General features: G+C 44.0%; 1 protein-coding gene across 3 annotated transcripts in view; it reads right to left on the reverse strand.

Annotated features, from left to right (window-relative positions):
• The window catches only part of LOC118943990 (nectin-1-like), a 571,645-nt gene that overhangs the window by 400,328 nt on the left and 146,317 nt on the right, over positions 1-25,000 (reverse strand). The window lies entirely within an intron of this gene.

A 25,000-nucleotide genomic window follows, 5' to 3' on the forward strand; every position in this document is an offset into this window, starting at 1 on the left:
CAGTCTAAGACACCTGTCTGATTGGTTCCTGTCTGAGTGGACTGATCCATTGTGGAGGCCGTGGGGATGACACGGTCCACCAGTCAAACAAGTGTTACTGAAATTGTATTTGGTTATATTATGTAAGAACAATGGTGCAACACTAATAAAAATAATATTATTTTATAACAATATCAATATCCTAACTGTTAAATATGCATTTATAAATCATCAATATACTGTATCTACAGAAATAATACCTGCTTCTATATGTTTATTAACCTACTGAATCCACAGAGCCTCATGCAACGACATGTCAAGTAAACCATTTCACAAATTCATCTGTTTTTAATCTGTGCTTTGCTGTAATAAAGGCTTTAAACGTTTATTCAAGGTAATTGGGGAATCCAGTGGATTCTGGTCGTCTTTAATAGTTGATTCTGAGACTTTGATCATGTACAGTGGTTCTTCCTTTAAAAGTTAGGAGCCTATATTTTTTTAATTTAACCTCTAACCACTAGGCTACCCTGCAGCCACTAGGCTACCCTGCCTTGACAGCTAGTAGTAGATGGTGGCATTCTGTCTCTACACACAAGGGGGAGTTAAAACGCTATTGGTAGTCTGAACTGTGGCACAAATGTACTATCTATTCGTAAATTAATGGAGGTGTTTTCAGCCTGAGAGTCTCTCATCTGGCACTAGATTCCTGCATCAGGCAACAACAACAGAAACGGTCGGTGGTCCTGGAGTTAAGAGAGAACTTGGGTCAAATACAACAAGGGAATTTCACTTAACATGTGGACTGACGATGTCCCAAAAATAGGCATGGTGGACTTTTGGTTTCACTCCCTCTAAAGACAGATATAAATAATAATAAATAATAACTTTATTTAGAATGAGTAAGAATGTCTCACCCCATGTTCAATAACAGCCTTTCCTCTTCATTCAGATTACAATCACTCACTTTTGGTTGTTTGAAACAAAATTATCTTCAAAATATCGTTTTTTTTTAAACAAGCCATAGAAAGTTGGTTGCAATTTTCAGTAAAACAAAGAAAGACGTGAGGATATGCAGGTCATTGGTCCTGCATTAAAGACCAAAATTGGTTAAAGAAAATTGTGATAAATAAAATATATACCACCATCGCTTACTCATGTCATTTTCCTTTCATAATACATCCTTATTTACAAAGCCATTATTAATATTTGTATGATTATTATTATCATTATTATTATTATCATAATTAGTATCATTATCGTTGTTATTTGTATGAATATTATTAGCATCACTATTATCATTGTCTTCATTATCATTATCATTATTGTTAGCATTATTATTTGTATGGTTATTATTAGCATTATTATTATCATTAGTATTATTATCATTATTATTATCATCATTATTATTATAATAATTATTATTATCATCATTATTATTATTATCATCAATATTTGTATGATTATTATTATTATAATTATTATTATTATCATTATTATTAGCATTGTTATGTGTATGATTATTAGTATTATTGTTATTAGTATCGTTATTATTATCATTATTATTATTATTAGTATTATTATTATTATCATTATTATGTGTATGATTATTATTATCATCGTTATTATTATCATTATTATGTGTATGATTATTATTATTATCATCATTATTATCATTATTATTATCATTATTATTATTATCATTATTATTTGTATGATTATTATTATTATAATTATTATTATTATCATTATTATTAGCATTGTTATGTGTATGATTATTAGTATTATTGTTATTAGTATCGTTATTATTATCATTATTATTATTATTAGTATTATTATTATTATCATTATTATGTGTATGATTATTATTATTATCGTTATTATTATCATTATTATGTGTATGATTATTATTATTATCATCATTATTATCATTATTATTATCATTATTATTATTATCATTATTATTTGTATGATTATTATTATCATTGTTATCATTATCATTATTATTATCAGTATTATTTTTATCATTATCATTATTATTATCATTATTATTAACCCTGCATTATAACTATATAAAAGCCCCTTAGATATTCTCATATATTCTCACAGATCCTAATGAAAATGCCCCTTAGATATTAATTTAGAATCCTCCAATCCTCTAAATGTAATTATTGGAGGAGAGTCACGCCATTGGTTGAGAGTCAGGCGGCATTGAAGAGGGCGAGGAACGAGATGGAGTCACAATCCATGTAGATGTTTATTTACTCTGCTGGCATCTTGACCCAGTTTATAGTCTCATTTGCAATGCAAGCCATAACAAATTACTATGGGAATAAACGGAAGAGGCAAGTGGAAGGGGGAAAAACGAAGGATCTTCTCTGTCGGCCCTGGAGGCCTTTTGAAAACATGTTTTCACAACGGCTATTAGCAGGACAATAGACACGATGTGGTCTCAAAAACACCTCTCTGACACAGGGTCCAGCACATCTCTTGATGATGTCATTGAATGTCTCGCCAGCTCTGATCCTGGGCCTGCAGGACGCAAAGGTCTTTGTTTGTCATTGGGTCAAAACTACAGAACAGTACAAAACAAGAGAACACACATGGTTAATGTTCAGATGATTATTATTTTTTTATAATAATAATAATTACATATAAAATGTCTGACAGAGCCTTTCCATAAGTCCACTCAAGTTTCTTCAACTGTCTTCTGACTGTGATTAGAGCGAAGTTGATTGCCTTTGACAATAATTCATCATCTTTAAACATCAGTGAGTCCATCCCCCAGCTAGCTCAGTGGATCTGGGCCGATTCCAGCTGACGTCATGTGGCCTGAGTCTGGGCAGCCTTCGGCAGTATTACTTATGGCTAGGATGCGGGGATTGAGCTCGGGCCGATTCCGGTGAGAGTTATCTTGCCCAAATGTATAACTTGGGGCTCGGGCCGATTCCGGTGAGAGTTATCTGGCCCAAATGTATTACTTGGGGCTCGGGCCGATTCCAGTGAGAGTTATCTGGCCCAAATGTATAACTTGGGGCTCGGGCCTATTGTGGCTACTCTCTGGCAGATGATTACACGGGCTGCATTATATAATTAACATTTCGTTAATAATTTATTTTTCCATATTTTGTCATTGTTTCTGTGGTCAAAATAGTATTTTGATACTTTGATCAGCATTAAACATTTTTTTGGATGGGGCCTCCCGAGTGACGCAGAGGTCTGACACTGCATTGCAGTGCAAACTGTGCTGCTACAGATGCTGGTTTGATACCCATGACCGGCCGCGACCGGGAGACCCATGAGGCGACGCACAATTGGCCTGGGTTAGGGGACCTTTTGGCTGGCCGAGATGTCCTTGGGCGCATGCACGCTGACACAGTCGTCAGGTGTACGGTGTTTCCTCCAACACATTGTTGCGGCTGGCTTCAGGGTTGTGTTTCGGAGGATGCACGGCTCTCAACCTTTGCCTATCTGAAGTCCGTACGGGAGTTTCAGCAATAGGACAAGACAAATGGATCTTTCGAGTCCACCAAATGCATTGTTTTCTAACCACGTCTGGATGGATCCATAACAAATTACTATGGGAATAAATATCACTGAATGACATAAATATTGGATTAAAGTAGGCTAATGAAGGCAACATATTGTTACTTACAGGAACACCCAAAGTCATCAAATTGTTATGATAGGATTTGAAGCATTAGCCTACCCACGTGTGGTCAACTATTTCAGCACTGTTTCACACTGCTCTGAGACAAGCATGTTGTTAGCAATTGATGTTATTCCCCAAAGCAAATCTGCTCTGAGACAAGCATGGTGTTAGCAGTTGATGTTATTCCCCAAAGCAAATCTGCTCTGAGACAAGCATGGTGTTAGCAGTTGATGTTATTCCCCAAAGCAAATCTGCTCTGAGACAAGCATGGTGTTAGCAGTTGATGTTATTCCCCAAAGCAAATCAGGGGTAGAAAAATAGCTTTATTTGAAATGGACAAATCAGAGATGTTACGCTGAGAAGTAGATGTTCAGTCTTCCCTGTCCTCAGTGATTCTCCACAGAACAAAGAAACAGGATGTAAATTATAACCCCCCTCCCCACCCTAGCCTGGGGTTGACCAATCAGAAGTCATTGCAGTACAACTGGCCCAATGGCCATATAACAAGTATCCTGCTCCAGACTCAATGTACAGACAAATGAAAAGTTGCCACACGAGAGTCCAGGACTGACATTCCACAGATTTTAAACATATGTTACTTGATCATTCCCTATTGATGGTTAATTTCCTCTCGTCCTCTGCGTTGTGTATTTATCTTCAAAATATTCCTATAGCGGGGACTGGTTTTGAGAAATCAATAAGATTTACATTTTCACTGAATCTCCATTTGGGTATTGGTTAGACTACAATTAGGGTGTAGAAATGTTAGGATTCACTCACAGTCACTTAGTAGCCTACTCCCAACCGGTCACGTTGTACAGCGCCAAATTCTCATAGCGTTTCGTTTTTCTTGGAATAGAAACATCATAATATTAATCTAATTAATTAAGGTACATTTCTTAAAATCAATCCCATATACTATGTTTTTTTAAAAAGGTTTTAAATTGTCTAGTACAGCCAATATTGAAGACTATCAAATGCTTCTCAAATAATCCCTCTGGTGGTCAAACTAGCAACTAGCATTAACGGTAACAATGGCTGACAATTAAATAATGTGCCACATAATTCTGCAGCAGGCTGCAATATGTCCTGCAGTATGACACAACTGTTAAAGGAAGAACCACTGTACATGTTGTTTCTTTTTGTCTTTGTAATAGAGCCAAAGATATTGGAGAAGTGGTTTATCCATACATCTCTGTTTTGGATAGATAACTCTTTATGTTGTTGTTTGTTTAGCATTTTCCAATTTCACAAGAAGTGGTTAGACTCTATGGATTCTTCCATTGCATTGAGCTTGTATCTGACGTGCTGTTGCTTCTTCAGGTTTTCTGGGTCTCTATGACGGGTTTCTCGATTTCTTTCTAAGGTTTTTGCTTTATTCATCAAACCATTTGTCTTGTTGTTAATTTTCTTAGGTTGTCTGCTTGAAAGCAGAAGCTGAGAATTCAAATATACTGTTTATGTTTTCTTCTGCCAAGTTTACACCTTCACTACTAAAGTGGAAAGTTTTGTCCAGGAAGTTGTCTAAAAGGGATTGGATTTGTTGTTGCCTAATTGTTTTTTGGTAGGTTTCTACACTACATTCATTCCATCTATAGCATTTCTAGGAGACTCTGGGTTGAGGTTAGTGATAAAGTAGTCTACAGTACTACTGCCATGAGATGAGCTTTAGCTGTACCTACCGTAGGAGCCCCCTCGAAGCCTACCATTGACTATGTACATACCCAGCGTCCGACAGAGCTGCAGGAGTTGCTGGTTATGTTGCCGTAGTTGTGTCTAGGGGGGATTAAGGGGGAGGGAATGCTGTAGGTGTTTGACCTCCTATGTGTTGATTCTCTCTCTCTCTCTCTCTCTCTCTCTCTCTCTCTCTCTCTCTCTCTCTCTCTCTCTCTCTCTCTCTCTCTCTCTCTCTCTCTCTCTCTCTCTCTCTCTCTCTCTCTCTCTCTCTCTCTCTCTCTCTCTCTCTCTCTCTCTCTCTCTCTCTCTCTCTCTCTCTCTCTCTCTCTCTCTCTCTCTCTCTCTCTCTCTCTCTCTCTCTCTCTCTCTCTCTCTCTCTCTCTCTCTCTCTCGTTACGGTACTACTACGAAACATAAACAGTGTTGGGTTTACCTGGCTAAACGGCATGATGACATCACCCTAAACCAGATAGGAGATAGCAGGCAGGCCAACTGTCACTAACCAAACAAGTCCAACTGTCACTAACCAAACAAGTGGGCGAGAGTCAAAACACCCAAATGGCATGTGTCCCACAACGCACCCAATTGACTTTATAGTGCACTACTTTTGACCAGGGCCCATTGGGCTTACGTTAAGATGAGTGCACTATATAAAGAATAGGGTACTATTTGGGATGCTGCTGGTCAATGATTACATGTAGGATTAGGTATCAGTCTGACAGACACTGAAGGACGAAAAGAGGGAACAATATTTCATGTCAATATTATCAAAGCTGTATCTTTACTATGAAAACTCATAGATTCCATAAACTCTTATTATAAACAATACAAGTGGCAATGTATGGCCTCTCTTAAAGTGACAGTTAAACCAGGGGCAATGTATGACCTCTGTTAAAGTGACAGTTAAACCAGGGGCAATGTATGGCCTCTGTTAAAGTGACAGGTAAACCAGGGGCAATGTATGACCTATGTTAAAGTGACAGGTAAACCAGGGGCAATGTATGACCTATGTTAAAGTGACAGTTAAACCAGGGACAATGTATGGCCTCTGTTACAGTGACAGTTAAACCAGGGGCAATGTATGGCCTCTGTTAAAGTGACAGTTAAATCAGGGGCAATGTATGACCTCTCTTAAAGTGAACGTTAAACCGGGGGCAATGTATGGCCTCTGTTAAAGTGAACGTTAAACCGGGGGCAATGTATGGCCTCTGTTAAAGTGACAGGTAAACCAGGGGCAATGTATGACCTCTCTTAAAGTGAACGTTAAACCGGGGGCAATGTATGGCCTCTGTTAAAGTGACAGGTAAACCAGGGGCAATGTATGACCTATGTTAAAGTGACAGTTAAACCAGGGACAATGTATGGCCTCTCTTAAAGTGAACGTTAAACCGGGGGCAATGTATGACCTATGTTAAAGTGACAGTTAAACCAGGGACAATGTATGGCCTCTGTTACAGTGACAGTTAAACCAGGGGCAATGTATGGCCTCTGTTAAAGTGACAGTTAAATCAGGGGCAATGTATGACCTCTCTTAAAGTGAACGTTAAACCGGGGGCAATGTATGGCCTCTGTTAAAGTGACAGTTAAATCAGGGGCAATGTATGGCCTCTGTTAAAGTGACAGTTAAACCAGGGGCAATGTATGGCCTCTGTTAAAGTGACAGTTAAATCAGGAGCAATGTATGGCCTCTGTTAAAGTGACAGTTAAACCAGGGTCAATGTATGGCCTCTGTTAAAGTGGCAGTTATGTGCCAAAATAGGATATTATTACTTGCGTAACATACAACAATGGTTGTGTCCGAAACAGCAACCTACTCCCTGTGTAGTGCACTACTCAATGGGCCCTAGTCAAAAGTTGTCCTCTACATAGGGACTAGGAGGTCATTCGGGATGCATACATTATCCCATTATGGAATGAGACTGATATTATTTGTTACAGTGAGACTCTAGGGGATGTTTACAACAGCCAGACAATTACTAAACAAAACAGCCATAGAGAAGCATAGAGAAGACCAGCAAGAGGGCCCTCATCAGCATCACGCAGACATGCCCTCGTGGTGAGCATTCCTATGAATGGAACAGTCAGTCACATGACCTCACTGTGAGCATTCATATGAATGGAACAGTCAGTCACATGACCTCACTGTGAGCATTCCTATGAATGGAACAGGCAGACATGACCTCACTGTGAGCATTCCTATGAATGGAACAGACAGACATGACCTCACTGTGAGCATTCCTATGAATGGAACAGGCAGACATGACCTCACTGTGAGCATTCCTATGAATGGAACAGACAGACATGACCTCACTGTGAGCATTCCTATGAATGGAACAGGCAGACATGACCTCACTGTGAGCATTCCTATGAATGGAACAGGCAGACATGACCTCACTGTGAGCATTCCTATGAATGGAACAGGCAGACATGACCTCACTGTGAGCATTCCTATGAATGGAACAGGCAGACATGACCTCACTGTGAGCATTCCTATGAATGGAACAGGCAGACATGACCTCACTGTGAGCATTCCTATGAATGGAACAGACAGACATGACCTCACTGTGAGCATTCCTATGAATGGAACAGACAGACATGACCTCACTGTGAGCATTCCTATGAATGGAACAGACAGACATGACCTCACTGTGAGCATTCCTATGAATGGAACAGACAGACATGACCTCACTGTGAGCATTCCTATGAATGGAACAGACATGACCTCACTGTGAGCATTCCTATGAATGGAACAGACAGACATGACCTCACTGTGAGCATTCCTATGAATGGAACAGGCAGACATGACCTCACTGTGAGCATTCCTATGAATGGAACAGGCAGACATGACCTCACTGTGAGCATTCCTATGAATGGAACAGACAGACATGACCTCACTGTGAGCATTCCTATGAATGGAACAGTCAACCACATGACCTCACTGTGAGCATTCCTATGAATGGAACAGACAGACATGACCTCACTGTGAACATTCCTATGAATGGAACAGACATGACCTCACTGTGAACATTCCTATGAATGGAACAGACATGACCTCACTGTGAACATTCCTATGAATGGAACAGGCAGACATGCCCTCACGGTGAGCATTCCTATGAATGGAACAGTCAGACATGACCTCACTGTGAACATTCCTATGAATGGAACAGACAGACATGACCTCACTGTGAACATTCCTATGAATGGAACAGACATGACCTCACTGTGAACATTCCTATGAATGGAACAGACATGACCTCACTGTGAACATTCCTATGAATGGAACAGTCAGACACATGTTGCAAGCACCTGGCCAGCAACCTTCACCTGTCAGGGCAACAGATTTCACAGACTCATCATGTGTACAAAACCCATTTCATTATTTTGATACATTTGATAACCCAACTGTGAAACATAACGTGTGTGTGACTGACCAGTATATTTGATGAAGGGCCAGGTGCTGATCTACACTGCTAAGCCCATCAATGAGGCTCTGGCAAAGACCTCCCCTCCAGCCTCACCTCTTGTCTGCTCACCAAAGGCCATCGATTGGAAGAACAGAATTAGGTAGGTTTAGTTTGACCTGATCAAACTTCAACATAATGCCTGTTTGTGTGTCAGATATCACCTATCCCTAACTGCCATTGGTAACAGAACAGTGACTGTGTGTGTGTGTATCTCTCATGAGATGCAGAGAGACCTGGCCCTCAACACACCCACTATGAGGTGATTACTAACAACACCATACAGCACAAATGTCCAGAAATAGAAACACCCTTTTCATTCCACGTGTCAATGATGAACTCTGTCTCAACTCTGCCTATTTCCACAGATGGACTGGAGATGATTTTGCCCCTTTCCAATAAATAACGAGTCTTATTCTGGTGACATGAGGATCGATGCTCGACTGCTATTTGACATGTAGAAATAATCTCTCTCTTAACCTGTTAGAGCTCTAGAGGCGCTATTTCATTTTTGGATAAAAAACGTTCCCGTTTTAAGCGCGATATTTTGTCACGAAAAGATGCTCGACTATGCAAATTGGAAAGAAAACTATTGGAAAGAAAACACTCTGAAGTTTCAGAATCTGCAAAGATTTTGTCTGTAAGTGCCCCAGAACTCATTCTACAGGCGAAACCAAGATGATGCAGCAACCAGGAATTAGCAGAATTTCTGAAGCTCTGTTTTCCATTGTCTCCTTATATGGCTGTGATTGCGCAAGGAATGAGCCTACAATAATGTCATCATGTAGACTATATCCCCACTGTGTCTGCCAGCTGTTGGCCAGAGCGCACGTGTCAATACCAGACTTGAACAATTCGCTATTTGTGACAAACCCATCAGTAGAGTGTAAAATGCGATGGAAACTAATTTGTATTGTTTATTCGGTACATGGCACTTTAATGGCAAGGGTCATGTGTATGTGCACTGCGTCATCACGCACAGTCTTTGATCTGCAACAAGTACATTTCACGTATTCTGAACCAGGATCAGGTATCAGTCAATATGGGGAGGGAGAAACCCTGTGTATTCTGGATCAGGTATCAGTCAATATGAGGAGGGAGAAACCCTGTGTATTCTGGACCAGGATCAGTCAATATGAGGAGGGAGAAACCCTGTGTATTCTGGATCAGGATCAGGTATCAGTCAATATGAGGAGGGAGAAACCCTGTGTATTCTGGACCAGGATCAGTCCATATGGGGAGGGAGAAACACTGTGTATTCTGGACCAGGATCAGGTATCAGTCAATATGAGGAGGGAGAAACCCTGTGTATTCTGGACCAGGATCAGGTATCAGTCAATATGAGGAGGGAGAAACCCTGTGTATTCTGGACCAGGATCAGGTATCAGTCAATATGAGGAGGGAGAAACCCTGTGTATTCTGGACCAGGATCAGTCCATATGGGGAGGGAGAAACACTGTGTATTCTGGACCAGGATCAGGTATCAGTCAATATGAGGAGGGAGAAACCCTGTGTATTCTGGACCAGGATCAGGTATCAGTCAATATGAGGAGGGAGAAACCCTGTGTATTCTGGACCAGGATCAGGTATCAGTCAATATGAGGAGGGAGAAACCCTGTGTATTCTGGACCAGGATCAGGTATCAGTCAATATGAGGAGGGAGAAACCCTGTGTATTCTGGACCAGGATCAGTCCATATGGGGAGGGAGAAACACTGTGTATTCTGGACCAGGATCAGGTATCAGTCAATATGAGGAGGGAGAAACCCTGTGTATTCTGGACCAGGATCAGGTATCAGTCAATATGAGGAGGGAGAAACCCTGTGTATTCTGGACCAGGATCAGTCAATATGGGGAGGGAGAAACCCTGTGTATTCTGGACCAGGATCAGTCAATATGAGGAGGGAGAAGCCCTGTGTATTCTGGACCAGGATCAGTCAATATGAGGAGGGAGAAACACTGTGTATTCTGGACCAGGATCAGTCAATATGGGGAGGGAGAAACACTGTGTATTCTGGACCAGGATCAGGTATCAGTCAATATGAGGAGGGAGAAACCCTGTGTATTCTGGACCAGGATCAGGTATCAGTCAATATGGGGAGGGAGAAACACTGTGTATTCTGGACCAGGATCAGTCAATATGAGGAGGGAGAAACACTGTGTATTCTGGACCAGGATCAGGAATCAGTCAATATGAGGAGGGAGAAGCCCTGTGTATTCTGGACCAGGATCAGGTATCAGTCAATATGGGGAGGGAGAAACACTGTGTATTCTGGACCAGGATCAGTCAATATGGGGAGGGAGAAACCCTGTGTATTCTGGACCAGGATCAGTCAATATGAGGAGGGAGAAACACTGTGTATTCTGGACCAGGATCAGGAATCAGTCAATATGGGGAGGGAGAAACACTGTGTATTCTGGACCAGGATCAGTCAATATGAGGAGGGAGAAACCCTGTGTATTCTGGTCAGGGTCACCATATCCCTACTCTCCCTGAGACACCCAGAGGGAGTGGGGTCCCGGTCAGGGTCACCATATCCCTACTCTCCCTGAGACACCCACAGGGAGTGGGGTCACGGTCATCGTCACCATATCCCTACTCTCCCTGAGACACCCACAGGGAGTGGGGTCACGGTCAGGGTCACAATTGTTTTTTTTTATTTTTTAAATGTTATTTCATTTTAAACTGTGACCTGGCCAAGATAAATCAAAGCAGTGTGACACAGACAACAACACAGAGTTACACATGGAATAACATGGAATACAGTAGTACAGTGACCCTGGAGCAATTAGAGGCCTTTAAGGGCCTTCCTCAAGGGCACATGGACAGATGTTTCACCTTTAACCTCTGGTATTAGAACAAGCAATAAGGGCCTTCCTCAATGGCACATGAACAGATGTTTCACCTTTCACCTCTGGTATTAGAACCAGCAATAAGGGCCTTCCTCAAGGGCACATGGACAGATCTTTCACCTTTCACCTCTGGTATTAGAACCAGCAATAAGGGCCTTCCTCAAGGGCACATGGACAGATCTTTCACCTTTCACCTCTGGTATTAGAACCAGCAATAAGGGCCTTCCTCAATGGCACATGGACAGATGTTTCAACTTTCACCTCTGGTATTAGAACCAGCAATAAGGGCCTTCCTCAATGGCACATGGACAGATGTTTCACCTTTCATCTCTGGTATTAGAATCAGCAATAAGGGCCTTCCTCAATGGCACATGGACAGATGTTTTACCTTTCACCTCTGGTATTAGAACCAGCAATAAGGGCCTTCCTCAAGGGCACATGGACAGATCTTTCACCTTTCACCTCTGGTATTAGAACCAGCAATAAGGGCCTTCCTCAATGGCACATGGACAGATGTTTCAACTTTCACCTCTGGTATTAGAACCAGCAATAAGGGCCTTCCTCAAGGGCACATGGACAGATGTTTCAACTTTCACCTCTGGTATTAGAACCAGCAATAAGGGCCTTCCTCAATGGCACATGGACAGATGTTTCAACTTTCACCTCTGGTATTAGAACCAGCAATAAGGGCCTTCCTCAAGGGCACATGGACAGATGTTTCAACTTTCACCTCTGGTATTAGAACCAGCAATAAGGGCCTTCCTCAAGGGCACATGGACAGATCTTTCACCTTTCACCTCTGGTATTAGAACCAGCAATAAGGGCCTTCCTCAATGGCACATGGACATATGTTTAAACTTTCACCTCTGGTATTAGAACCAGCAACATTCAGGTTACTGGCACAACGTTCTAACCCAGAGGCTACCTGCCAAAGTTTTTTAGGTACACCTATCTAGTACCGGGTCAGACCCCCTTTCGCCTCCAGAACAACCTGCATTCTTCGGGGCATGGACATGTTGCTCAATTGGTAACAAGGGACCTAACGTGTGCTTGGAAAAATCATTCCCCACACCGTTACACCAACGCCACCAGCCTGTACTGTTGACACCAGGCAGGATGGGGCCATGCTGCTAATGCCAAACCCTGACTCTGCCATCAGCATGACACAACAGGAACCCGGGATTCGTCGAACCGGGCAATATTGTTTTTGTTGGTGATTGAGTGCCCACCGGAGTCACTTCTTCTTGTTTTAGCCGATAGGAGTGGAACCCAGTGTGATTGTCTGCTGCCCATTTGTAACAAGGACCAACGAGTTGTGCGTTCTGAGATGCTGTTCTGCACACCACTGTTGTACTGGACCGTTGACTTGCCTGCTAGCTGATCTTATGTTCATATTAATAGGTAATGCTAATGGTCCCAGAAATCAGGAATACAGACAGGCTCTATAGAACTCTATATCTGTATATCTATATGAGAGACTGTGTCCAACACAACAACACCTGTTGTTATGCTGGGTACATACTAACCAAAAAATGATGTTATGAAATATATAAGTTTTCTCAGTTGCATGTATTGCTAAAATACAGGTTTAATCACATTACTAAAAGACAAAACAGCTCAATCAAGCACTAAGTGTTTTCATATAATAAAACATGTAAATACATTGAAAAGGTAGCGGAATGGGATTAGTGTTGTGTGTGAAGAATCCAATGCTTTACCTTGTATGTGGTACCAATCACATTATTGTGTGGGAGCACCTCCTCTAAGAGTGTGAATAAGGCTCTTTAAGAAGGTTTGAATCCTACACAACCTGCCTTCACAGAGTTTGAAGTGCAACAGACCAACATGGCTACTGTAGTAGGTCAAAGCTGTGTCTATAAAACCTTAGTAGAGCATGGGTGGAGTAGGCATTGTGGTGCTGTAAAACCTTGGTAGAGCATGGGTGGAGTAGGCATTGTGGTGCTGTAAAACCTTGGTAGAGCATGGGTGGAGGAGGCATTGTGGTGCTGTAAAACCTTGGTAGAGCATGGGTGGAGTAGGCATTGTGGTGCTGTAAAACCTTGGTAGAGCATGGGGTGGAGTAGGCATTGTGGTTCTCATGTGAATTTCCTTTCTTTTTCAACTTCAGACCAATGCCTATTTCTCACTTAAAATGTTGTTTGTACACTGCTGCTACTCACTGTTTGGTATTTCTGCATAGTCACTTTACCCCTACCTACATGTACCAATTACCTCAATTACTTCGACTAACCCGTACCCCCACACATTGACTCTGTACCGGTAACCCCTGTATATAGTATCATTACTAACCTGTAACCCCTGTATATAGTCTCATTACTAACCTGTACCCCCACACATTGACTCTGTACCGGTAACCCCTGTATATAGTCTCATTACTAACCCGTACCCCCACACATTGACTCTGTACCGGTAACCCCTGTATATAGTATCATTACTAACCTGTAACCCCTGTATATAGTCTCATTACTAACCTGTACCCCCACACATTGACTCTGTACCGGTAACCCCTGTATATAGTCTCATTACTAACCTGTACCCCCACACATTGACTCGGTACCGGTAACCCCTGTATATAGTCTCATTACTAACCTGTACCCCCTGTATATAGTCTCATTACTAACCTGTACCCCCACACATTGACTCTGTACCGGTAACCCCTGTATATAGTCTCATTACTAACCTGTACCCCCACACATTGACTCGGTACCGGTACCCCCTGTATTTGGATTCGCTAATGCGTTTTCATAGTTTGACTTTTTTTTTAAAATGTATTAAATGTTTTCTGAACTCATATTTTCTTTAAACTGCATTGTTGATTAAGGGTTTGTAAGTAAGCATTTCAAGGTCTACAACTGTTTCATTCAGCGCATGTGACATTAGATGTTTGACAGAAATGTCATCTAGTGGTATTAGGCAGCTCAGAGAGCAGGGCTGAAGCAACACCAACAACCACAGCACATATTTCCAATGGGATTTAAAGGTAATGCTCAATGTTCCACACACACACACACACACACACACACACACAGCATCACCATTAGAATGCGCACCCCATCTCAGGGCGCCGTTCTCTCCCCTTTACTGCATGTGTCCTCCAGCTGTGTTCTGGTATTGACTTTACCACACAGCACTCACTACCAGCCTTCAACACACACACACACACACACACACACACACTCTATCTACTCACACACCCAACATGGAGTACATACACAGTAAATATTGACATCACTAACATCACATGTTAAAGATCTGATGTTTAAGATCTGATGTTTAAGATCTGATGTTTAAGATCTGATGTTTAAGATCTGATGTTTCAGATCTGATGTTTCAGATTTGATGTTTAAGATCTGATGTTTAAGATCTGATGTTTCAGATCTGATGTTTAAGATCTGATGTTTCATATCTGATGTTTAAGATCTGATGTTTCAGATCTGATGTTTCAGATCTGATGTTTAAGGGTGTTTTCACACTTGGTCCCTTTCAGACACATGTTTGTGAACTCAGTGCAGTTAGCTTCATATTGTCTGCAGTGTCTCCAAAGGAACTTAAAAAAGCCCCCAAGCGAACCAGCTCTTAGGGGCAGAAGCCTATTCTAGCTCTTAAAGGGGCAGAAGCTTAATCTAGCTCTTAAAGGGGCAGAAGCCTATTCTAGCTCTTAAAGGGGCAGAAGCCTATTCTAGCTCTTAAAGGGGCAGAAGCCTATTCTAGCTCTTAGGGGCAGAAGCCTATTCTAGCTCTTAAAGGGGCAGAAGCCTATTCTAGCTCTTAAAGGGGCAGAAGCCTATTCTAGCTCTTAAAGGGGCAGAAGCCTATTCTAGCTCTTAAAGGGGCAGAAGCCTATTCTAGCTCTTAAAGGGGCAGAAGCCTATTCTAGCTCTTAAAGGAGCAGAAGCCTATTCTAGCTCTTAAAGGGGCAGAAGCCTATTCTAGCTCTTAAAAGGGCAGAAGCCTATTCTAGCTCTTAAAGGGGCAGAAGCCTATTCTAGCTCTTAAAGGGGCAGAAGCCTATTCTAGCTCTTAAAGGGGCAGAAGCCTATTCTAGCTCTTAAAGGGGCAGAATCCTATTCTAGCTCTTAAAGGGGCAGAAGCCTATTCTAGCTCTTAAAGTAGCAGAAGCCTACCTTGGGTGTAAAATGTTATATTACATCATTATTTAATCTTCAGTTTTTCTTCTGCTATTTACTTAACAAAAATCTTAACAATAAAATAAACATGATAATATTATCTTCTGACTGTAATTATTATGTCTCATCTTTTAACTAAATGAAATCTATATGCTTCCAAAACGTAAGTAGGTATAAGGTATCCGTCCGATCTGTCTGTCTATAAGGTATCTGTCCGATAACAGATTCAGATGGAATGGCTTGCCCTGCACTTTGTGGAAACCTACACTGCATTGAGTGAATGTTAAAAAAAAACATCTTGGTTCCTTTCTAAAAATAGATCGGACCACAAAATACTGTAGGTGAAGCGAACTGGCAAGAGTTGAGTCCTCATCCAAAGGCAGTGTAAATACACAGAGAACTGAGTTATTTAGCTTTAAAGGACTGAGATCGGTTTTGTCTAAAGGACTATCAAGTATGTGAAAACATCCCGTCTGAGGGAGTCCCACATGGCACCCTATTCCCAATATAGTGCACTACTTTTTTGACTAAATTCCTAATGAATGGGGTGCCATTGGGGACACATACTGATTCTACAGAGCCTGATGGCTTTCTGATGAAATCTTCAGTCTCTAGTCTGTATGAATGAGTGAGGGAATGATATATTAATGAATAAAGTTAGCACATTACCTATTGAAGAGGAAGAGGAGGGCAGCAACAACACCACATGAGGAAGAGGAGGAGAGAAAAAACACATGTTAGTATTCTCAATGACAGTCAATGGCATCTACTTTACCTTTCAAGAAAAACATGTTTCAGTCACACCAGAATGGATTAGATTTATCTCCTGCCTAGTGTCCTAGAACTCCACTGGATCTACAGGCGGTCCCTTTACTGCACAATACTTTCCCATAGGGCCCTGACCAACAGTAGGGCACTATGTAAGGAATAGGGTACCTCTTGGGAAGAAGACCATTGGTCTACGTTGAATAGAAAACAAACACATTGTCAATATGAATCAGAGAAGCAAACGGAGGCACCAAACTGGCCTTATGATGAGTGTCAACATTATCCAGCAGTGGAACAATTCACTGCAACAAATAGGATCAACTTTGAACTTTTCATACATCTCATACTTCCCCACCTGAAATACTGCAGCTACACTATAGTATGCAACAGGCCTTTCAATTAGGTGGAGAGCAGCTAGAGACGAGATGGGAGAGCCACAAAACAACAGAGAGAGAGAGAGGGGGGGGGGGTGAAGGGGGTTTGGAGAGAGGGAAAGAGAGAGGGGGGAGGAAGAGATGGGGGTGAAGGGGGTTTGGAGAGAGGGAAAGAGGGAGGGGGGAGGAAGAGATGGGGGTGAAGGGGGAAGTAGCATGGAAACCTACCAAAAATATATTAGACAACAGCAAATTAAATCCCTTTTAGACAACTTCCTGGAAAAAATGTTTCACTATATTAGTCCCGAGCGGCGCAGTGTTTTAAGGGACTGCATCTCAGTACAAGAGGCATCACTACAGACCCTGGTTCGATTCCAGGCTGTATCACATCCGGCCGTGATTGGCAGTCCCATAAGGCGGCGCACAATAGGCCCAGCGTTGTCCGGGTTTGGCAGGGGTAGGCCGTCATTGTAAATAAGAATGTGTTCTTAACTGACTAGTTAAAATAGAGAAGGTGTAAACTTGGCAGTAGAAAACCTAAACAGTATATTTGACCTCTCAGCTTCCCTATCAAATCAAGCATTTCAAGCAGACAACCTAACAAAAGTAACAACAATGACAAATGGTTTGATGAAGAATGCAAAAATCTAAGAAAAAGACATTGAGAAACCTATCCAACCAAAGACATAGAGACGCAGAAAACCTGAGCCTTCACTATAGTGAATCACTAAAACAGAGATTTATGGGTAAACCTGAGCCTTCACTATAGTGAATCACTAAAACAGAGATGTATGGGTAAACCTGAGCCTTCACTATAGTGAATCACTAAAACAGAGATGTATGGGTAAACCTGAGCCTTCACTATAGTGAATCACTAAAACAGAGATGCATGGGTAAACCTGAGCCTTCACTATAGTGAATCACTAAAACAGAGATGTATGGGTAAACCTGAGCCTTCACTATAGTGAATCACTAAAACAGAGATGTATGGGTAAACATGAGCCTTCACTATAGTGAATCACTAAAACAGAGATGTATGGGTAAACCACTTCTCCAATCTTTTTGGCCATAAAAAAAAACGAACAGCAAAAAAAACATATACATGATCAAATACAAATCTTAGAATCTTCCATTAAAGACGACCAGAACCCACTGGATTCTCCAATTACATTGAATGAACTACAGGACAAAATACAAACCCTCCAACCCAAAAAGGCCTGTGGTGTAGAATGAAATGAAAAATGATAAAAAATACAGACCACAAATTCCAACTGGCTATACTTAAACTCTTTAACATCATCCTCAGCTCTGGCCTCTTGCCCAAAATTTAGAACAAAGGACTGATCACCCCAATCCACAAAAGTGGAGAAAAGTTGACACCTGTAACTACCGTGGGAGATGTGTCAACAGAAACCTTGGGGAAATCTTCTGCATAATCATTAACAGCAGATTCCTGCATTTCCTCTGTGAAAACAAATTGGCTTTTTACCAAATTACCATACGACAGACCACGTATTCACCCTGCACACCCTAATTAACAAACAAACAAACCAAAACAAAGGCAAAGTCTTCTCATGCTTTGTTCATTTCATAAAAGCTTTTGACTCAATTTGTCATGAAGGTCTGCTATGCAAGTTGATGGAAAGTGGTGTTGGGGGAAAAACACAAGACATTATAAAATCCATGTACACAAACAACAAGTGTGACTTTACTATGGACAGACTCAGTGAGAAATTCAAATACAAATCTAATTGTGATGAACCCCGATATCTATTGGGTGAAATACCAGAAAGTGTCATCACAGCAGCAAGTGGGGCTGTGGGTTTGAGGGGTGGGGGGCTGTGGGTTTGAGGGGTGGGGGGCTGTGGGTTTGAGGGGTGGGTGGGCTGTGGGGCTGTGGGTTTGAGGGGTGGGGGCTGTGGGTTTGAGGGGTGGGTGGGCTGTGGGTTTGAGAGGTGGTGGGCTGTGGGTTTGAGGGGTGGGTGGGCTGTGGGTTTGAGAGGTGTTGGGCTGTGGGTTTGAGGGGTGGGGGGCTGTGGGTTTGAGGGGTGGGTGGGCTGTGGGGCTGTGGGTTTGAGGGGTGGGGGCTGTGGGTTTGAGGGGTGGGTAGGCTGTGGGTTTGAGGGGTGGTGGGCTGTGGGTTTGAGGGGTGGGGGGTTGTGGGTTTGAGGGGTGGGTGGGCTGTGGGGCTGTGGGTTTGAGGGGTGGGGGCTGTGGGTTTGAGGGGTGGGTGGGCTGTGGGTTTGAGAGGTGGTGGGCTGTGGGTTTGAGGGGTGGGGGCTGTGGGTATGAGGGGTGGGTGGGCTGTGGGTTTGAGAGGTGTTGGGCTGTGGGTTTGAGGGGTGGGGGGCTGTGGGTTTGAGGGGTGGGTGGGCTGTGGGGCTGTGGGTTTGAGGGGTGGGGGCTGTGGGTTTGAGGGGTGGGTAGGCTGTGGGTTTGAGGGGTGGTGGGCTGTGGGTTTGAGGGGTGGGGGGCTGTGGGTTTGAGGTGTGGGTGAGCTGTGGGTTTGAGGGGTGGGGGGCTGTGGGTTTGAGGGGTGGGTGGGCTGTGGGTTTGAGGGGTGGGTGGGCTGTGGGTTTGAGGGGTGGGGGGTTGTGGGTTTGAGGGGTGGGGGCTGTGGGTTTGAGGGGTGGGTGGGCTGTGGGTTTGAGAGGTGGTGGGCTGTGGGTTTGAGGGGTGGGGGCTGTGGGTTTGAGGGGTGGGTGGGCTGTGGGTTTGAGAGGTGTTGGGCTGTGGGTTTGAGGGGTGGGGGGCTGTGGGTTTGAGGGGTGGGTGGGCTGTGGGGCTGTGGGTTTGAGGGGTGGGGGCTGTGGGTTTGAGGGGTGGGTAGGCTGTGGGTTTGAGGGGTGGTGGGCTGTGGGTTTGAGGGGTGGGGGGCTGTGGGTTTGAGGTGTGGGTGAGCTGTGGGTTTGAGGGGTGGGGGGCTGTGGGTTTGAGGGGTGGGTGGGCTGTGGGTTTGAGGGGTGGGTGGGCTGTGGGTTTGAGGGGTGGGGGGTTGTGGGTTTGAGGGGTGGGGGCTGTGGGTTTGAGGGGTGGGTGGGCTGTGGGTTTGAGAGGTGGTGGGCTGTGGGTTTAAGGGGTGGGGGCTGTGGGTTTGAGGGGTGGGTGGGCTGTGGGTTTGAGAGGTGTTGGGCTGTGGGTTTGAGGGGTGGGGGGCTGTGGGTTTGAGGGGTGGGTGGGCTGTGGGGCTGTGGGTTTGAGGGGTGGGGGGCTGTGGGTTTGAGGGGTGGGTGGGCTGTGGGGCTGTGGGTTTGAGGGGTGGGGGCTGTGGGTTTGAGGGGTGGGTAGGCTGTGGGTTTGAGGGGTGGTGGGCTGTGGGTTTGAGGGGTGGGGGGCTGTGGGTTTGAGGTGTGGGTGAGCTGTGGGTTTGAGGGGTGGGGGGCTGTGGGTTTGAGAGGTGGGTGGGCTGTGGGTTTGAGGGGTGGGTGGGCTGTGGGTTTGAGGGGTGGGGGGCTGTGGGTTTGAGAGGTGGGGGGGCTGTGGGGTTGAAGGGTAGGTGGCCTGTGGGTTTGAGGGGTGGGAAGGGAAAATGGGTAGAGGATTAAGGAGGGAGGAGGGAGGAGAAGGTGGAAAAGAGTTTCCTAGGGTTAGAGGCAATGAGCCACTTAGCCAAGGAGCAGGAGGGGAGGGTCAAGTCGGCCGGGAGGAAAGGGGAAACTGCGAGTCATAGGATGTGGAAAAAGAGGAGAGTAGGGTTGACGAGGCAGAATCAGGAGACAGGAGGGACAAGGATTTATCATAAAGAAGAGATGATATGACAGAAGAGAGAACAAAGATTACGATGGTGCATGATCATCTGGGTATGAGCTGAGTGGTTAGGGTTGGAGGAAAGGGAGATGGAAAAGGAAACAAAGTAGTAATCAGAGACCTGGAGGAGGTTACAGTGAGATTAGTAGGAGAACAGAGACCTGGAGGAGGTGACAGTGAGATTAGTAGGAGAACAGAGACATGGAGGAGGTTACAGTGAGATTAGTAGGAGAACAGAGACCTGGAGGAGGTGACAGTGAGATTAGTAGGAGAACAGAGACCTGGAGGAGGTTACAGTGAGATTAGTAGGAGAACAGAGACCTGGAGGAGGTTACAGTGAGATTAGTAGGAGAACAGAGACCTGGAGGAGGTTACAGTGAGATTAGTAGGAGAACAGAGACCTGGAGGAGGTTACAGTGAGATTAGTAGGAGAACAGAGACCTGGAGGAGGTTACAGTGAGATTAGTAGGAGAACAGAGACCTGGAGGAGGTGACAGTGAGATTAGTAGGTGAACAGAGACCTGGAGGAGGTTACAGTGAGATTAGTAGGAGAACAGAGACCTGGAGGAGGTGACAGTGAGATTAGTAGGAGAACAGAGACCTGGAGGAGGTTACAGTGAGATTAGTAGGAGAACAGAGACATGGAGGAGGTGACAGTGAGATTAGTAGGAGAACAGAGACCTGGAGGGGGGGTGCAGTGAGATTAGTAGGAGAATAGAGATCTGGAGGGGGTTACAGTGAGATTAGTAGGATAACAGAGACCTGGAGGGGGGGGGGGTGCAGTGAGATTAGTAGGAGAACAGAGACATGGAGGGGGGTTACAGTGAGATTAGTAGGAGAACAGAGACCTGGATGAGGTTACAGTGAGATTAGTAGGGGAACAGAGACCTGGAGGAGGGTTACAGTGAGATTAGTAGGAGAACAGAGACCTGGATGAGGTTACAGTGAGATTAGTAGGAGAACAGAGACCTGGAGGAGGTGACAGTGAGATTAGTAGGAGAACAGAGACATGGAGGAGGTGACAGTGAGATTAGTAGGAGAACAGAGACCTGAAGGAGGTGACAGTGAGATTAGTAGGAGAACAGAGACCTGGAGGAGGTGACAGTGAGATTAGTAGGAGAACAGAGACCTGGAGGAGGTTACAGTGAGATTAGTAGGAGAACAGAGACATGGAGGGATGTTACAGTGAGATTAGTAGGAGAACAGAGACATGGAGGAGGTGACAGTGAGATTAATAGGAGAACAGAGACCTGGAGGAGGTTACAGTGAGATTAGTAGGAGAACAGAGACCTGGAGGAGGTGACAGTGAGATTAGTAGGAGAACAGAGACCTGGAGGAGGTTACAGTGAGATTAGTAGGAGAACAGAGACATGGAGGAGGTGACAGTGAGATTAGTAGGAGAACAGAGACATGGAGGGATGTTACAGTGAGATTAGTAGGAGAACAGAGACATGGAGGAGGTGACAGTGAGATTAGTAGGAGAATAGAGATCTGGAGGAGGTTACAGTGAGATTAGTAGGAGAACAGACTCTAGTAAAGATGAGGTCAAGCGTATTTCCTTGCTTTATGAGTGGGAGGGGACTGTGAAAGTGGGAGGGGACTGGGAAAGGGAGAAGTCAAAAGAGGCAAGGAGGGGAAAGAGAGAGTTGAGGCAGACATTGGGAGGTTGAAGTCGCCAAGTACGAATAGCGGTGAGCCATCATCAAGAAATGAGCTTATTGAGGAACTCTCCAAGGGCACCTGGTGGACAATAGATGACAATAATGTTAATCTTGCGTGGACGAGTGACAGTGACAGGATGGAAATCAAATGAGGAGATGGACAGGTGAGAGTGGGAGAAAGACCTACGTCACCACCGTGACGACCAGATGCTCTCAGACTGTTAGAGAAAACATAGTCAGATGAAGAGAGAGCAGCTGAAGTAGTAGTGTTCTCTGGGGTAACACATGTCTCCATTTCACGACCAAAAAGTCAAGGGACTGAAGGGCACCATAGGCTGAGATGAACTTGGCGTTCTTGACCTGCAGATCGGCAATGCAATGCCGAATAGTCAAAGGAGTCACAACGAGTGTCTACAGATAATTATTGGGAGTTCAAGGCAATTTCCTCTCTGCCATTGAACTGCTATCAAGCCATCTCTGGTCTCTCTCTACCATTAAACTGCTATCAAGCCATCTCTGGTCTCTCTCTGCCATTAAAGTGCTATCAAGCCATCTCCGATCTCTCTCTATGCCATTAAACTGGTATCAAGCCATCTCTGGTCTCTCTCTACCATTGAACTGGTATCAAACCATCCCTGGTCTCTCTCTACCATTAAACTGGTATCAAACCATCTCTGGTCTCTCTCTACCATTAAACTGGTATCAAACCATCTCTGGTCTCTCTCTACCATTAAACTGGTATCAAGCCATCTCCGGTCTCTCTCTGCCATTAAACTGGTATCAAGCCATCTCTGGTCTCTCTCTGCCATTAAACTGGTATCAAACCATATCCGGTCTCTCTATGCCATTAAACTGGTATCAAACCATCTCTGGTCTCTCTCTGCCATTAAACTGGTATCAAACCATCTCTGGTCTCTCTCTGCCATTAAACTGGTATCAAACCATCTCTGGTCTCTCTCTGCCATTAAACTGGTATCAAACCATCTCTGGTCTCTCTCTGCCATTAAACTGGTATCAAGCCATCTCTGGTCTCTCTCTGCCATTAAACTGGTATCAAACCATCTCTGGTCTCTCTCTGCCATTAAACTGCTATCAAGCCATCTCCGGTCTCTCTCTGCCATTAAACTGGTATCAAACCATCTCTGGTCTCTCTCTGCCATTAAACTGGTATCAAACCATCTCAATAACTACTATGTTCAACGTTATTATGTAGTTAAACTTCACACTGTCAGTCTGGACTGATAGTAGTAATGACGTCATGGATGAGCCTCTTCTATAGTCTGTGATAATACTATGACAGGCTGAGACGAGCCCTGCCTGCTAGGAGAGAAGAACAGAAGTGGGGTCTTTTTTTGGCCGGGGGCATTGATGATAAAACAGTCTGTAGTAAACAAAGCATCTGGCATCATGATAGTATTGATGTGCAACTATTGATCAGAGACTGAACGATCAGGGATGGAGAGCAACAGAGAAAGATGGCCATAATTGAAATGACTGGCACTCATTCAAAGGGTGTACTTCAGGGATTTCGTCGGGTGATGTGATGATCTTAAAGCACACAGTCCTCCCTGTCCCTCCCTCCCTCCCCTCCCCCCTCCCCTCATCCCTCCCTCCTCCCTCCCCTCATCCCTCCCTCCCTTCCCTCCCTCCCTCACTACCATGCTCTGCTACCAGAGTGCTATAGGGATGCAGGCGATGGTTTGACAAGATGACAAGTCACTGGCAGAGCTGATTATAAGCTATAAGGTCAGAGAAGTGGGAAGGTGTGTGTGTGTGTGTGTGTGTGCCTTGCAAGCCTTCTCTCTCTCACCTACAGCATGGCTTCCTCATAGTAATTCCCACCACTGTTGATGTAGTTACACAAACAGCAGTTCTCTTTGACTTGTAATCACAAGTTACAGGCAAATTATAGGCAATGAGGAACACAATGGAAAACGTTTGAGGATATCGAGTTAGACAGGTCGGGTAGCTAACTCAGAGATAGTTGGTGTAACTACTAGAGACAAGGGCATGAAATAGTAAAACTATATATATATATATAAATAGTCATTTTATTACAATGATGTGAAATTTAAACTAGAATTGTCCCACCACCGTCAGCTGCCCGTTATAGGCATGATACACTAAAGGACTACAGGACAGATCATTACAGCAATCTTTCAACTACAGTTGGATCTCCCAGAACGGTAGTGAAGCCATCCTTCTTCTACACGTCCTTTAGCTGTAGGGTGAATCCCAAAATGGCACCTTTGTCCCTCGATAGCACACTGCCTTTGACCTGACGACTGTGTACTGTAGTGCACTAAATAGGGAATAGGGTGCATATTTGGGACATGTCCTACACACTTAGAATCTGACAGGGTTCTTTGGCTGTCCCCATAAGAGAACCCTTTGAGAACCTGTTTGGTTCCAGGCAGAACCCTTTCTACAGAGGAACCCTTTAGGCCGAAGAACCGTTCAGGAAAAGCTTTTTTTCTCTAAGAGCTCTCTGTTCTTGGTTTAGCTCTTGTTTAAAGGGGAGATTCCATCTCATCCCAAAAAGCATTGATTGGTCGTCAGAGGAGAGAGAGAGAGAGAGAGAGAGAGAGAGAGAGAGAGAGAGAGAGAGAGAGAGAGAGAGAGAGAGAGGAGAGAGAGAGGGGGGGAGAGAGAGAGAGAGAGAGAGAGAGAGAGGAGAGAGAGAG

Source organism: Oncorhynchus mykiss, chromosome 24 (assembly GCF_013265735.2).
Source record: "Oncorhynchus mykiss isolate Arlee chromosome 24, USDA_OmykA_1.1, whole genome shotgun sequence".
Lineage (NCBI taxonomy): Eukaryota > Metazoa > Chordata > Actinopteri > Salmoniformes > Salmonidae > Oncorhynchus > Oncorhynchus mykiss.